The 13451-nt window shown below is 45.5% G+C and overlaps 1 protein-coding gene across 2 annotated transcripts in view; it reads right to left on the bottom strand.

Annotated features, from left to right (window-relative positions):
• Positions 1-5745, bottom strand: part of LOC142817663 (uncharacterized) — a 327371-nt gene extending 321626 nt beyond the window's left edge. For both annotated transcript variants that reach the window (XR_012895287.1, XM_075894855.1), the window contains exon 1: positions 5616-5745. The gene's annotated coding sequence lies outside the window, so the exon portion shown is untranslated. The remainder of the gene's footprint in view (positions 1-5615) is intronic.
• Between the last annotated feature and the right edge of the window lie 7706 nt (positions 5746-13451).

Here is a 13451-nt window from a genome sequence, read left to right as displayed (position 1 = left end):
TTTTGACCCGCAAGGTGGTGTCGGTAGGAGATTTCTCCTGTGCGCTGTTCAACAATTAAATAATTTTCAGCGTGCGTGTTATTTAAAAGCCGAATTCTCCTGTCTCTCAGTCCTTATTAGCAGCCATCAGCATGTACATTGAGCACTATCTGACAAGAAAGGGTTGCTACGTCATACTCGTTGGGCGTAACCTCCTTGGTTTTAGAAAGGTTTAGCGAGCGTTGGGCCGCAGTGTCATAATACAGTGAACTAGTATATACCATGAACTCGAGGTGGTCAAAGGTGGGAAGTAGACACGAAGCGCAAGCTGTAAGAAAGTGTGCGTGTGCCACCTCTCGTTTAGTCCTTGGAATGTCCGCTGGATGGTGGTGCTTTTATATGCGAAATATATGATGAAAAGATGCGAGATGGTGGTACTTGGAGTGTTCACTAGATGTGTGAACGGACGCACAGACAGATGCATGGACGGCTGCACGGATGGATGGACGCATGAACGGACGCAGGGGCGGATGCGTGGACAAATGCAGGGACGGATGCACGTATGGGCATGCGGATGCACTAACAGACGCACGCACGGCCGAGCGGATGGACGCACGGACGGTCACACCGACAGACGCATGGACGGACGGAAGCAAGAACGAATGGACGGATGGATGCTTCGCCCCACTCCCCATCTTTCACCCCGTGGATATGCTGCCATTTTTTTTACCTACACCCTGTTTTTTCCTGATGACATTACATGCACGGTTTCGCATTAAGGCTGTTTCACATGCCGCGATTGCAGCGAAAAAAATTGTTCCGTTCGCTCCAATCGCTCTGTTCGCAACCGTCGCTAATGGCGGTTTCGTTTCACATGAACCGCGAACGGTCCACGATTTTCGCTCTGCAACTGTAGCGGCGAGTTCTTTCCACCACTCATTGTGAAACACGAGCGGGAAATGTAATAATACGTGCATTATGATATCATGAAGTTACCGCGAACGGTAACAAAGGGCTTGCTTGTTTTGTCATTTAAAAACACTTTCCCGTCTGAACTCATTTTAAAATGCACAGCATCAGCCATTACCAAAACAAACACGTCGACTTTATTTCGACAGCTTGGCCGGACCAGCTCTATTTAGACGGGTCCCTACCAAAATCACTCCCGCCGCTGCGATCAGAGCAAAAATTTCCAAAATGTTGGAAGCTCGCCGTGGACCGCTGCGGCGGTAGCGAACTGCCTTTTTTTTTCGCTGCGAGCGAATTCGCAGACTGAAAAACGCTACTTTTTGTGTCATGTGAAACGACCTTCAGTTCTCCATCGTCATGTTGCTGCACAAAGCACATCCTGCTCCTTACGTGCGCGAACAGACGCCGGAGAGATTCCGAGCAGACGACGCGACGGGGATGAATACTTCTGTAGAGACTAATCGGCTTTCCTATTCGCTAAGGGCCTTGCAGGCTTGAAAGCGCAGAATGAAACTTCTAGGATGGAGTACAGGTTGCACCCCGTAGAGGTCGGACAGCTAAATTTGGCCGGTGACTTGTATAACGGTCTCCAATTGTACCAATTGTACTCGAATGCAATATTTTAGATTAAGTAGTGTTCATATATTGGCGTGGATTTTGAAAATAGGCGTGTATAGGCACTTAATCATGTTTACGCACAAATGTCCAAAATAGGCATTTATAGGTACTATAAAAACACTATATAAGCCCTCCTTACCCTCTAAGCCATGCTCATATATCATATTGATGATAGGAAGGCAATAAACAAAATAGGCAATTGCCAATAATCTGGTATCTAATCACACCTACTATACCACCATGGCGGATATGGAATCAAGCGAAATAAACACTAGACCCCTACAGGGGATATTACGTCTCCGTGAAAAACAACAGATCAAACAGTGCCCTAATATTAATATATTGGGTCTTACGTCACAAAACCACGATGTGAATATGTGGGGCACCGTAGTGGAGAGTTCCGCAAATTTCGACCATCTCGTGTTCTTTACCATAGAATCCCATCGCACAGTAAACACAAACAGTATCCTAATAATACTTAATACTAATGATATCATTATGCTACACACCCTTTACGCCAAAATAAAATTATTTTCGGTTACTTTGTCGGGAGAGAGAGAGAGAGAGAGACAGTGATTGATTGATATGTGGGGTTTAACGTCCCAATGCCACCATATGATTATGAGAGGTGCCGTAGTGGAGATTCCGGCAATTACGACCACCTGGGGTTCTTTAACGTGCACCCAAATCTGAGCACATGGGCCTAACACATTTCCGCCTCCATCGGAAATGCAGCCGCCGCAGCCGGGATTCGAACCCGCAACTGGTGGGTTCGAATCCGAGTACCTTAGCCACTAGACCACCGTGGCGGGGCGAGCGAGACAGTCAGAATTTCTTACAATGCAGAGAGGTCAGCCTGAGCTAGTTCGCTCTAGCCTGCTACTCTACACAGGGAATAAGGGAAGAGGGAAAAAAAGAGGGCTGAAGGATGATGTAGGGGACAGGAAGAGGTGGTGTGTATGTACAGCAGCCACTTAGAATAGCACCCTATACAGCCTATTATGTAGTCCGGTGCTTTTGATGAAGTCTAAAAGAGCCCTTGTAGTCGTTTTTGACATTGTTTGGTCACTCATTGCTGACAAAATATAGCTTTCACTGAGTGGTATTCGCCCGATGCTTGCCAAACTTGCGTCACATACAGGGTGCCCCAGCTGTACTTAGCCAGAGATAAAAAATAAGCCAACACACGCAATTACGACGTGACCAAATGCATGTTGTTTACCATTGCCTTGAGTACGCCGCACAATTTTTTGTGCTCTAAAATATTGTTTAATTAGATCTGCTTAATTAACTAACTTTTGAAGGAACGGAGATGGATCAAAAATTCCAATGGGAAATTTGAAGATCGGTTTGCAAAACGTCCGATTATATCATTGTTATCTTTATATCTGTTAATTATTATTGTTTTTGTGCTAACTACAATTGCGTGTGAAATACAAAAAAAAAATGACCCCGTATCTGCATGTTAATCTGCAAATTTCGTCGAAAGACGATAGAGTTGCGTGTGGAGAGAGTGAGCAAAACATTTATTTGATGTTCTGTGCAAGAAAATTGGTGAATGGTATTCTGGAGACGCTGCGTTAGAGTGCCTCGAGCGAGCAGCGGAGGCGAACGAGCGCATCAAGTCACGTCACACGTGATACATGAGCGCCATCTGGCAGTTTTCTTGGAAAACGAAGCGCGTGGCTCAGAGACGGGTGTGTGCGCCCGTCTCAGAGGTGATAAGGTGTAGAACGCGAGGTGACGGTTAGGTGCCACCACCGTCTCGTCTTAGCAAAGCGTTGGAAACACTCACTTTTTTGTGCAAGCGTTGCATGTTCAGCGCAGCGTGATAAGCGCTACGGTCCTTAAAATTACTTATGTATGCTTTTTCTAGAAAAAGACGCACATGCAGGTTATATACGTGTTGTTATGGTGCCCCAGACATGCGCAATGATTGCTTTTTGATTGACAATTCAATCAATCAATTGCACAAGTATGAACGCTAATAAACATTGAGCAACATTGGTGGGCGCTGCATGGGGTCGGCCGTTTCAACTACCCGGTGCCGTTAAGAGTAAACAAACGGACAAATGTAAAGACAGACGGACAGACAGGCAGACAGCCAGACCAAAATTTTTGCGTTGAAGGTTCCCAAGAAAGACTGTGGTCTTTAAAAATACCACGTGACTAACCCACTGGTGGGCCTACATGCAACCGTGATTCTGGCGCTCCCTAACGTTCCGCGTACGAATGATACCCTTCCCTCGCATCGGTTTGTAAAAGCGATAAGCAGTCACAGTGGTTAACACTTTTGCGGCTGATAGCAAAATGTGTTTATCGCAAAGCCACCACCATTGTTGTGGCCCTGTCTAGACAGAGCAATAAGGTAACTGCTAAGGTCCTTCGTACACAGAACGTTAGAGTGCACTAAAATCATCGTTCGCACTGGCGTGCGAGCGTGTTTGTTACGTGATATTTTTTTTTACTTCACGGGCATTTGTAGTTTACAGTCACAAAATATATGAGCTAAAGTTTCGCGAACTTGGCAGCGCTCACAGCTCGGGCTGTCCGCAGGGCTGATTAGGTGGGCGTATGGCAAGTATGCGAGAATGCGACAAAATTTGGTTTAACGGCAAACTAATAATCCTATTCAATAAAGAGTTTTAGAATAGCGCACCACGAGCCCTTGCGGTGTAGTCACTGCCACTTCGCACGCGTCGTAACGCGAGTCGCCGTCTGCGTTCGTGGCCCGCACGCAGAAAATCCGAAATAGCGTGCGGCGATCGTGGCCCGTGAGGCCCGCAAAGTGCTGTGAGTAGCTTCCGTACATTTGGGTTTGCGGTCGGGGCGAAAGTCCCTAAACGTTTCTCTAGGGGTGACAAACGATATTCTTAAACTCATAAGACACCCGCTATGCCCGCAACGCCCGCCGCTTCTGCAAACGTTATTCTAAAACTCCCTATTAAGTAGTTTTAGAATAGCGTACGCAAAGCCTTGCGTTCACCGATGCACATGCGTCCTACGATGCTCTTGCGGGCCCACGTTGAGTGACGGAAATAGCAGGTGACCGCAACGAACGCTAACCTGGTGCATGTGCGCTATTCTAAAGCTCTCTATTGACGTGTGAGAAGTTGAGCTGCCGCTGATGGAAAACTTCACGCGCTTTCCTGACGTCTGCATTCTCATATAACGGTGCATTTATCTGCTCGGATAGCCGCATCGTGTACGAGAAAAAATATACGCAGGAAAATTGCAATAATTTCTCCTTTGCGCGATGATTTCCCTGTATTCTGAATGCACTCTCGTTTATACACAAGCGTTGCGTTATTTCTGAGCGTCCTATATTGCGATAGCTCAGCCACGTTCGTAGAGATTTGCTGGTGCCTTGTATAGAGCAGGCAAGCGAAATAGATGCGATAGATGAATCTTCATCTGGAGCCGCATTCAATGTGCAGGTCTTAATTGATGCCTTATATCGCAGCTTCAAAGATGCAAAGCAGGGCTAAAAGTTCTGCCAGGCGTAATAAATGCGCTACAATTCATATCATACTTCAAGAACAAGACAGAATGAAGCGTGACTTGAGAATAGATTGATTGATATTTAATGTTTAACGTCCCGAAACCACCACATGATTACGACAGATGTCTTAGTGACGGGCTCCGCAAATTCCGACTACCTGGGGTCTTTATCCTGCACCCATATCTGAGCACATGGACCTACAGCATTTTCGCCTCCATCGAAAATGCAGTCGCCGCAGCCGGGATCTGATCAGCGACCTGCAGGTTAGCGGCCCAGTGCACTAGACAACCATTATTGCGAGGTTTTATAAGTCTTTACCAGAATGATAACTTCGAAAAAAAGCCTTGTATTGAGCTGCCATCATAGACTGAATCATAACATGTTGTACAACTACGCAAAGGAAAAAAAAAAACGTTCCTCAGGTAGCTTTGGAGTCACTTCAGAGCGGGGAGTATATCTAGCTTGCTGCAATGGCTAATGATAAAAAGAATTGAAGATTTGGCTTTACGAAAAATTGATGAGACGGGAGACAAGCGTAGCAGCTTACCGAGGACTGCAGTTCTGCGGCTTCGTGTGGCACTCGCACCGATTACCGCTTCTGTGCTCGCAGGTGCTCCTTCAGTTGTCGTTGTTGCTCCGAGTGAACAGCGAGTGTCTGTCACACGGCGAGCCCAAAGGGCAACTGCTGATAACAGCGCTAGTGCGATCTCTGCGTCACGAGACAAAGGGGCACGATGATTGGTGGGAACTGCCGCCTCGGTGTATTGTGGCACCCATGAAAAAAGTATCCGTGAAGCAAAATGGAGAGGCAGCTAGTTGATACTTATGTATAATGACGTAAAGTAGCGCAATCAGATGAAAGCGAGCACCACATGCGCTTACTCACCAGTAAGAGATTTATTATTTGAGCAGAAAATATGTATTTCAACTTGATGCTCGACTAATTACCACGCATGCACATCATGGCCAGGGCAAACGGCAAAAAAAATATAGAACAAGAACACACAACCTCCAACACATTCCCCCCCCCCCCCCCCCCCTCAAAGAAAAAAAAACAAATCTACGGCCTTTCTTTGAGTAGTATCACTTCCTTTTCCTACAAGAATGCAATAAAGCTTTCAGTTGTAAAGGCTTGTGGTGTTCACTCACTCATTTTTGTATTTTTGCGCTACCTTAACGCAATTTGGTATCCATGGTCACAAGGGCGACAACGACACCGGAAATTCTTTTAAGGATGCTATATATCTGAAGATAACTATACGTTTGTCTTAAGTTATGTCATGGGCGCAATCCGTCATAAATTCACCATATACATGATCGCTGTAAATGTTTCTGGACTTTCACACGTCAAAATCACTTATGAGGTGCGTCGTGGGCTTCAGATTTATTAAGACTACTATTTTTTTTTTGCATCAGAATCTAAGCACATGGCGTGTTCTTTACATTTGATGCCTCTCCAAATTCAGTCGTTATGATGGGTATATAACCGAAAACTACGAGCTGAGCAGAGAAATAAAAAAAAAAAGATCGAGGTTTGAAGTGACCAGCAGTCGCCACACAAATACCTAATGTCCCTACAGCCATCGTTCCGATGAAAGGAGTTGTCCGAGATTCATTCCAATAGCCGCGTGAGTGAGTCTAAAATATACACCAGCACCAATTACGTATAACAACCGATTTTCTGTTTTCAATGGCCGGTACGCAGTGTAGGAAAAAATAGAATTATAGAATACTTTCATCCCTTACGTATACTGCAGGTGTACAGCACTTTTCTTAGTAAGTTACATAGGGGTTAGAATACGAAAGATTTTGATCCTAGACTTTTGTTTTTGCTCGCAAACAGTAATGGCTATGAGACTGCGGCATAATTTTCTAGCTGAGGTGTCTCAGATGCACTTCAGCTAACGGGCCACAGGCACAAGTGACTAAGGTATACGAGTGGGAAGGAAAGAGGCGTGGCTGGATGGGCTGTATATAATGTAAGCAAACATCGATATTTGAAAGAAGACCTTTCCCATGCATGGTAGTCATTTCTGGAGGGCAGTTGGCACTATTATTGCAATACCATGACAATATCGATAACCCTCAGATGATTAAAATCTAGACGACGATTCTGATATCATAGTTTTGTTTCATGGTTGCGTATCAACACATGGAGACTGCAGGTGCTGCCTCACGAAAAGAAAATGCTTTAGACAAGTCATGCTGTGTAACTAATAAATATACTTAAAAAAATAGTCACAATTTCGCCGCAAGGGTGAAGCAATAAATGCGATAGCAACAACTTGGAATGTAACACTGAGAACGGCAAGCAGATCGAAACGCGCAGCGCGCTGTTCACGCACAGATGACGCACGAACACGATATACACAGGACGAGAGCAAACTAACGACATTTAGCACACGACACTTAACGCTCTGTTTAAACGAAAACGACACACGAAACGTAATCACAAGCAGACATGAGTGTAAACTAACAAGGGTCTCAGTTGTTATACTTCTCTGCGTACGAAAAGTGCGCTCTTTTCGCAAACGGGGCACGTGTAGTGAGCTAAGGGACTTCTATGGATCCGGTAGCTAACGCCATCGTTGCGGTGAAAGCCGGAGCCACACGATTTTCCCTACCGAAGGATAAGCGCCCACGCACACAGGATGGACAGAAGCACGGACGGACGGACTAATTGACACTTCGCCTCACTCATCATCATTAACTTCATGAATATGCTGCGATTCTTTCTTTGTTGAGTCTTCATATATATATATATATATATATATATATATATATATATATATATATATATATATATATATATATATATATTTATATATATAGGCATGGTGGCGAAAATGGCCGTAGCGTTGCAATAAGTCAAGTAGATCCTCCAAGAGAACGGTAACAACGGAAGTGTTTAATTCGACAGTTTCGGCCAGAGTCTGGCCTTCATCAGGAGTCATGGTACATTCTGTTTGCGCTCACATTTATAGTATTTTGGGTAAAAAATGAGAGGGAAGAAACGAAAAAAAAAAAAAAAAAAAAAAAAAAAAACAGAAAGAAAGAAAGAGTTTGAAAAACGAGAGAGGAAAGGATATCCAGAAAGTTCCAGGTTCCACTGTGCTTCGCGAGTGGCGTCGTCAGTGTGTATTTTCTTAGTATTGCGTTCAGTGCAGTTTGGTGGCGGTCCCTTTATTGTAGACGGGGCCTGGCTAAGGTAAGGGCTTGCGTGTCGCGAAAAATGCTTTTTTTATTATTATTTTTTATTTTTTATTTTTTAAAGACCGTCACTAATTCGGCGTCGGGGACAGCGTTCCGAGGCTCCAGGAAGTCGGCGCGGGAGAAAATGTTTCTTAAGGCGCTGTCTGTCGTTTTGAATGCTATTTTGCTCTGCGAATCCGCGTTTGGGGGTTTTAATTGTGTATGGGGTGGCCCTTCTATATGTCGGGCTTTGTTGTCGAAATGCGGGAAGGGTTTCCAAACTGCGAGCAATCACTTCAAACGTCCTTTCTCGCAGTTTGGAAACCCTTCCCGCATTTCGACAACAAAGCCCGACATATAGAAGGGCCACCCCATACACAATTAAAACCCCCAAACGCGGATTCGCAGAGCAAAATAGCATTCAAAACGACAGACAGCGCCTTAAGAAACATTTTCTCCCGCGCCGACTTCCTGGAGCCTCGGAACGCTGTCCCCGACGCCGAATTAGTGACGGTCTTTAAAAAATAAAAAATAAAAAATAATAATAAAAAAGCATTTTTCGCGACACGCAAGCCCTTACCTTAGCCAGGCCCCGTCTACAATAAAGGGACCGCCACCAAACTGCACTGAACGCAATACTAAGAAAATACACACTGACGACGCCACTCGCGAAGCACAGTGGAACCTGGAACTTTCTGGATATCCTTTCCTCTCTCGTTTTTCAAACTCTTTCTTTCTTTCTGTTTTTTTTTTTTTTTTTTTTTTTTTTTTTTTTCGTTCCTTCCCTCTCATTTTTTACCCAAAATACTATAAATGTGAGCGCAAACAGAATGTACCATGACTCCTGATGAAGGCCAGACTCTGGCCGAAACTGTCGAATTAAACACTTCCGTTGTTACCGTTCTCTTGGAGGATCTACTTGACTTATTTATATATATATATATATATATATATATATATATATATATATATATATATATATATATATATATATATATATATATATATATATATATATATATATATATATATATATATATAGGTTGTAGAATTCGCGGAGCTGTCGTTGAGCGGTGCCCTGGGAAGCGTTGCAGAAATAGCGGAGTATGGTACCCTTTGACAAACTGTTGGCGTATGCAGTTCTAGCGTCGCGCAAGCACGTGTACAGCTGCAACAAAGTAAAAAAAAATATCTCTTCCTTCATCTCGGTTTTCTTCAGTCACTCTTTTATGGCCCATTGCAGTGTTATACAACGCCTTCGCGGTAATCTGAACCGTGCAGCCACCAGCAATTTTTTGTCTAAATTAGATGGCAATATAAATGAAGAACAGAAGCCTGAGTAACGTTAAATAGGACACCTTACAATATGCTATAACAGCCATTACTAGTCATCTTTACTGTAGTTCTGCCGTTTTTATTGACGTGAACTACGGACAAGGCTCTAGATAAGCACGGCCTGTCTGCTGACGTTCTTGCAAGTGTTATCTCTGAACGAGGCTCAAAAAGGAACCAACTTGCCACGGAAGCGTTGTGACTGCAGAATTTCGGCTCCCCGTAACACCAATAAAGCTTCGTATAGCAGGGCCGTATACCCTGAGAGCGGCACATTTCACACACGCACGTCGCGGCTGACGTTGGCATGCGAAGCACACGCACGAACGAAGGTGCGCCGTATGTGTACACGCACACAGAGCCGGGCTCGAAATAAGAAAACGTCATAGCGCTCCGGCGGTCAACGAGGATCGGTTTTCTGCGCGATTAGCTGTCAAAAAGGAGGCCAGCGTGTCGATCAGCACCACTGGCCCGAGCGCCTGCAAACGCCCCTCGGCGAGCCCGAGGAGGAGCTTGTCCTTTGCTATCTATATATTGCGCCAGGCTGTGCGAAGACACTACGGGACCCCCTCCTGAACTTATACCCTGTGCTAATAAAAGCGTGCAGCAGTAAACAGGCTATAGAACCAGCTCTGTAGGCTCGTGCAAAGTGAATGAGCTCATTACGACAAAACTTACCAGCGAGGAAGACTACATTGATGTAATGGCGTGCGACGCACATCAAAGTCGCTTTCTTGTTCCCGTCATACAACGCTGATTTAAATTATGCAACCTACAGACTCATTTAGCTGTCTAAACTGCTAATTCAGCGCTTGCCCCGCCGCGGTTGTCTAGTGGCTAAGGTACTCGGCTGCTGACCCGCAGGACGCGGGATCGAATCCCGGCTGCGGCGGCTGCATTTCCGATGGAGGCGGAAATGGTGTAGGCCCGTGTGCTCAGATTTGGGTGCACGTTAAAGAGCCCCAGGTGGTCTAAATTTCCGGAGCCCTCCACTACGGTGTCTCTCATAATCATATGGTGGTTTTGGGACGTTAAACCCAACATATCAATCAATCAATCAATCAATCAATCTACTGATTGAGCGCTACAACTTCTATTGACTGTTACGGGGCGTTGCCTACCAGACAGCGGATATGGCATGAACACATGAAGAATGAACGTGAAACTGCTATTCGTAAGGACATGATACCTCTGCGTAGATTCGTTTCGTCGCAGGAATACCTAGTGACGTCAGCATGACATGCAGTCATGGCCTCACATTGGCAGATATAGAAAGGGAGCGTGTGTTTTTATTTGAGTGTACATGGCTGCTATTTTCCGCTGACATTGGATGATAGCCGAAACTGAGCTCTTGACGGTTTTTCATGACAGGACACACGTATTTAGTGTAAGCCACTATTTCTTTGATTTGTGGGGTTTAACGTCCCAAAACCACCATATGGTTATGAGAAACGCCGTAGTGGAGGGCTCCGGAAATTTCGACCACCTGGGGTTCTTTAACGTGCGCCCTAATCTGAGCACACGGGCAAGCCACTATTTCTTCTATCGTGAACTATATGAATCGGGATGTATGTGTTGCTGGCATTCAGTGAAATTTTAATCTTTTGAAATACCTTATATAAGAGGCTCATAACCATCGCGAACAAGAATATAAACAAAATAAAGTGTCTGACAGTGACACTCTGTCATGACTACTGCAGTAATTAACTACAACTAGCAATAAATATGTGGAGAGTGTGGTCTCGAGAAGCGGAACAATTTTTTATGCTCACTTATGACCATCCTCTGCACACAGTCCAGTTCTCAAAACGCAGTATGGCTTCGATTACAGAAAGCACTTGGTGTGCGCCGCAGACGTCAGGGGAGACAGCATGCGGGTTTATTCGAAGCGGGACAGCTGAACGATGAATATTATAAGGTAAGGGCCAAAGCAGCCTGAGCGGAAGCACCTTCAGCCATCATTTGCTAAGAGGGAAGCCGCTGGCGAAGAAGGCACTGCCTGAGTTCGGCGGAAGGCTTTTCTTATTGTTTGATTTGGCTGCCTGTAAGCACCGCCAGACAAACCAGGAAGCTAACCGCTCGCCGACGGACCTGGCAGTGCTTGACCCCCTGGTCTCGTTTTGGCTCTGATACATTCGACCGACACCCGCATGTCCCTTCCAATAGCAACCCTTTCCCTCTGTTGGCCACGCATTGAACGGCGTCGATCAATGGAAATGTAATCCTACTGACGTACCGAGTCCATCACTGCAGCCGTATGGATGCGTGTGCTACACTCAAACGAGCCGAAATAGCGGCGCGTGACCGTTCTCGGAACAATCGTCCAGGCTCTCCGTATGAAACATCTTTGGTACGGTTATGCGTGTCTATTTATTTTCTGGCCTTCCGTTGGCACTTCGAAGTGAAATCGTAGACAGCTGAGTTGTTTGGAGAAGGGAATCGTGCCTGACGCCATGTTCGACTTATCTATTACCCTTCGCAACTCTCACACACACATACGTGTACGTGTCTATGCATTTCAGCGATAACTTATCCTTTATGCAGAGCGAAGAAAATATCCATTATATACGCCTCCACCGTTTTTTAAAACGGCACGTTGATACGTCTTAGTACATAATGAATAATTGTGCATCGCAACACATGACCGAAATAAGTTTTTTTTTTCATATTTCAGAAGTATGGACGCCATCCCACTCCCACGTCCACGCGTAACGCTACCATGCCCTTTAAAGTGCGGCACAGTAGCAACTGCGAACTCGGATCTGGTCGCGAGAGCTGACGCGCGCGCTTTCTCGACATACATTGGTAGACGGCTAGCATGCTTTCCACAAAGCATCTTCGTCTCAGTGCTTACTTGCGTTTAAAAAGTGATTCACGGTTTTGCCGTTTTACGGTGATTTGAATTCTATGCGATCAAAATTTAATATGCGTCATGCGTCCGTCCTTCTCATGCCATGATACTCAAATTCAAGGCCTTTTTTGTTATCAGGCCACATCCACACTCTTATATGGCGCCAAAAAAAAAAAAAAAGGCTTGATTACCACCATCACTCTTGGTGTGAATAACGTCCCAGCGATAACGCACAGTTGGCAACTGGACGTATTACCGAATGAAACATCGCAAAACACTTGTACTTTTAGTTTGTGCAAGTTTTATTAGACGCGTGTTGCAATACTCTAGAAAGTACCGCAACGAAACTTCCGGTCAGCTTCGCATGCGGGGGAGTGACGTATCTTAATTTAGCCTTCACATATACCAGTATATTGGCTTTATTATTGGTATGTGCAACCCACACGATAGTTGGCTGGTTCCGCGCTGCAGGCGGATGCCATATAACGAAGGCTAACCATCGTTATGACCATAACGACATATTCGCCCCTTGTGTGTAGCCTTACGTGCCCCATTCATGTTATACCTCGCTTAAAGCTCTGCCATCTACCCAATCCATCATCGTGTCCCTGCTTTCGTTCCTCGTCCCGCGCAGAGAGGGCAAACGGTCCAAGACAAAAACTGTAGCTCTCAGCGCCTCGCGCTTCCCGTAATGAGGAAGTAACAACGCGAGCGTTAAACGGTATAGCGCCCACAGATGACCCGCGTTGACGAGATTTTCGAGAAGAGTTTTGGTTGGCCGTGGAGGCGGGATGCCCTTAAGCCTCTTAAAGCGTGCGAATGGGATTCCCGAGTGCAGCACGGTGTATGAAGCGGGCCGCGAGGAGCGACTTATTAGCCTCTACGGAGCGCACCACTTCGAAGCGATAGCTCTCCTAGCGGCGCAAATTGCTTCTCGCAAGAGAGGGCCCTCCTTTGTCCTAGCCTAATGAGACGACCCCCGGACAAAACAGAAAAGTGGAAGGGGCC

The sequence above is a fragment of the Rhipicephalus microplus genome, chromosome 5 (assembly GCF_043290135.1).
Source record: "Rhipicephalus microplus isolate Deutch F79 chromosome 5, USDA_Rmic, whole genome shotgun sequence".
Taxonomy (NCBI): domain Eukaryota; kingdom Metazoa; phylum Arthropoda; class Arachnida; order Ixodida; family Ixodidae; genus Rhipicephalus; species Rhipicephalus microplus.
This window is presented reverse-complemented; position numbering and strand designations above follow the sequence as displayed.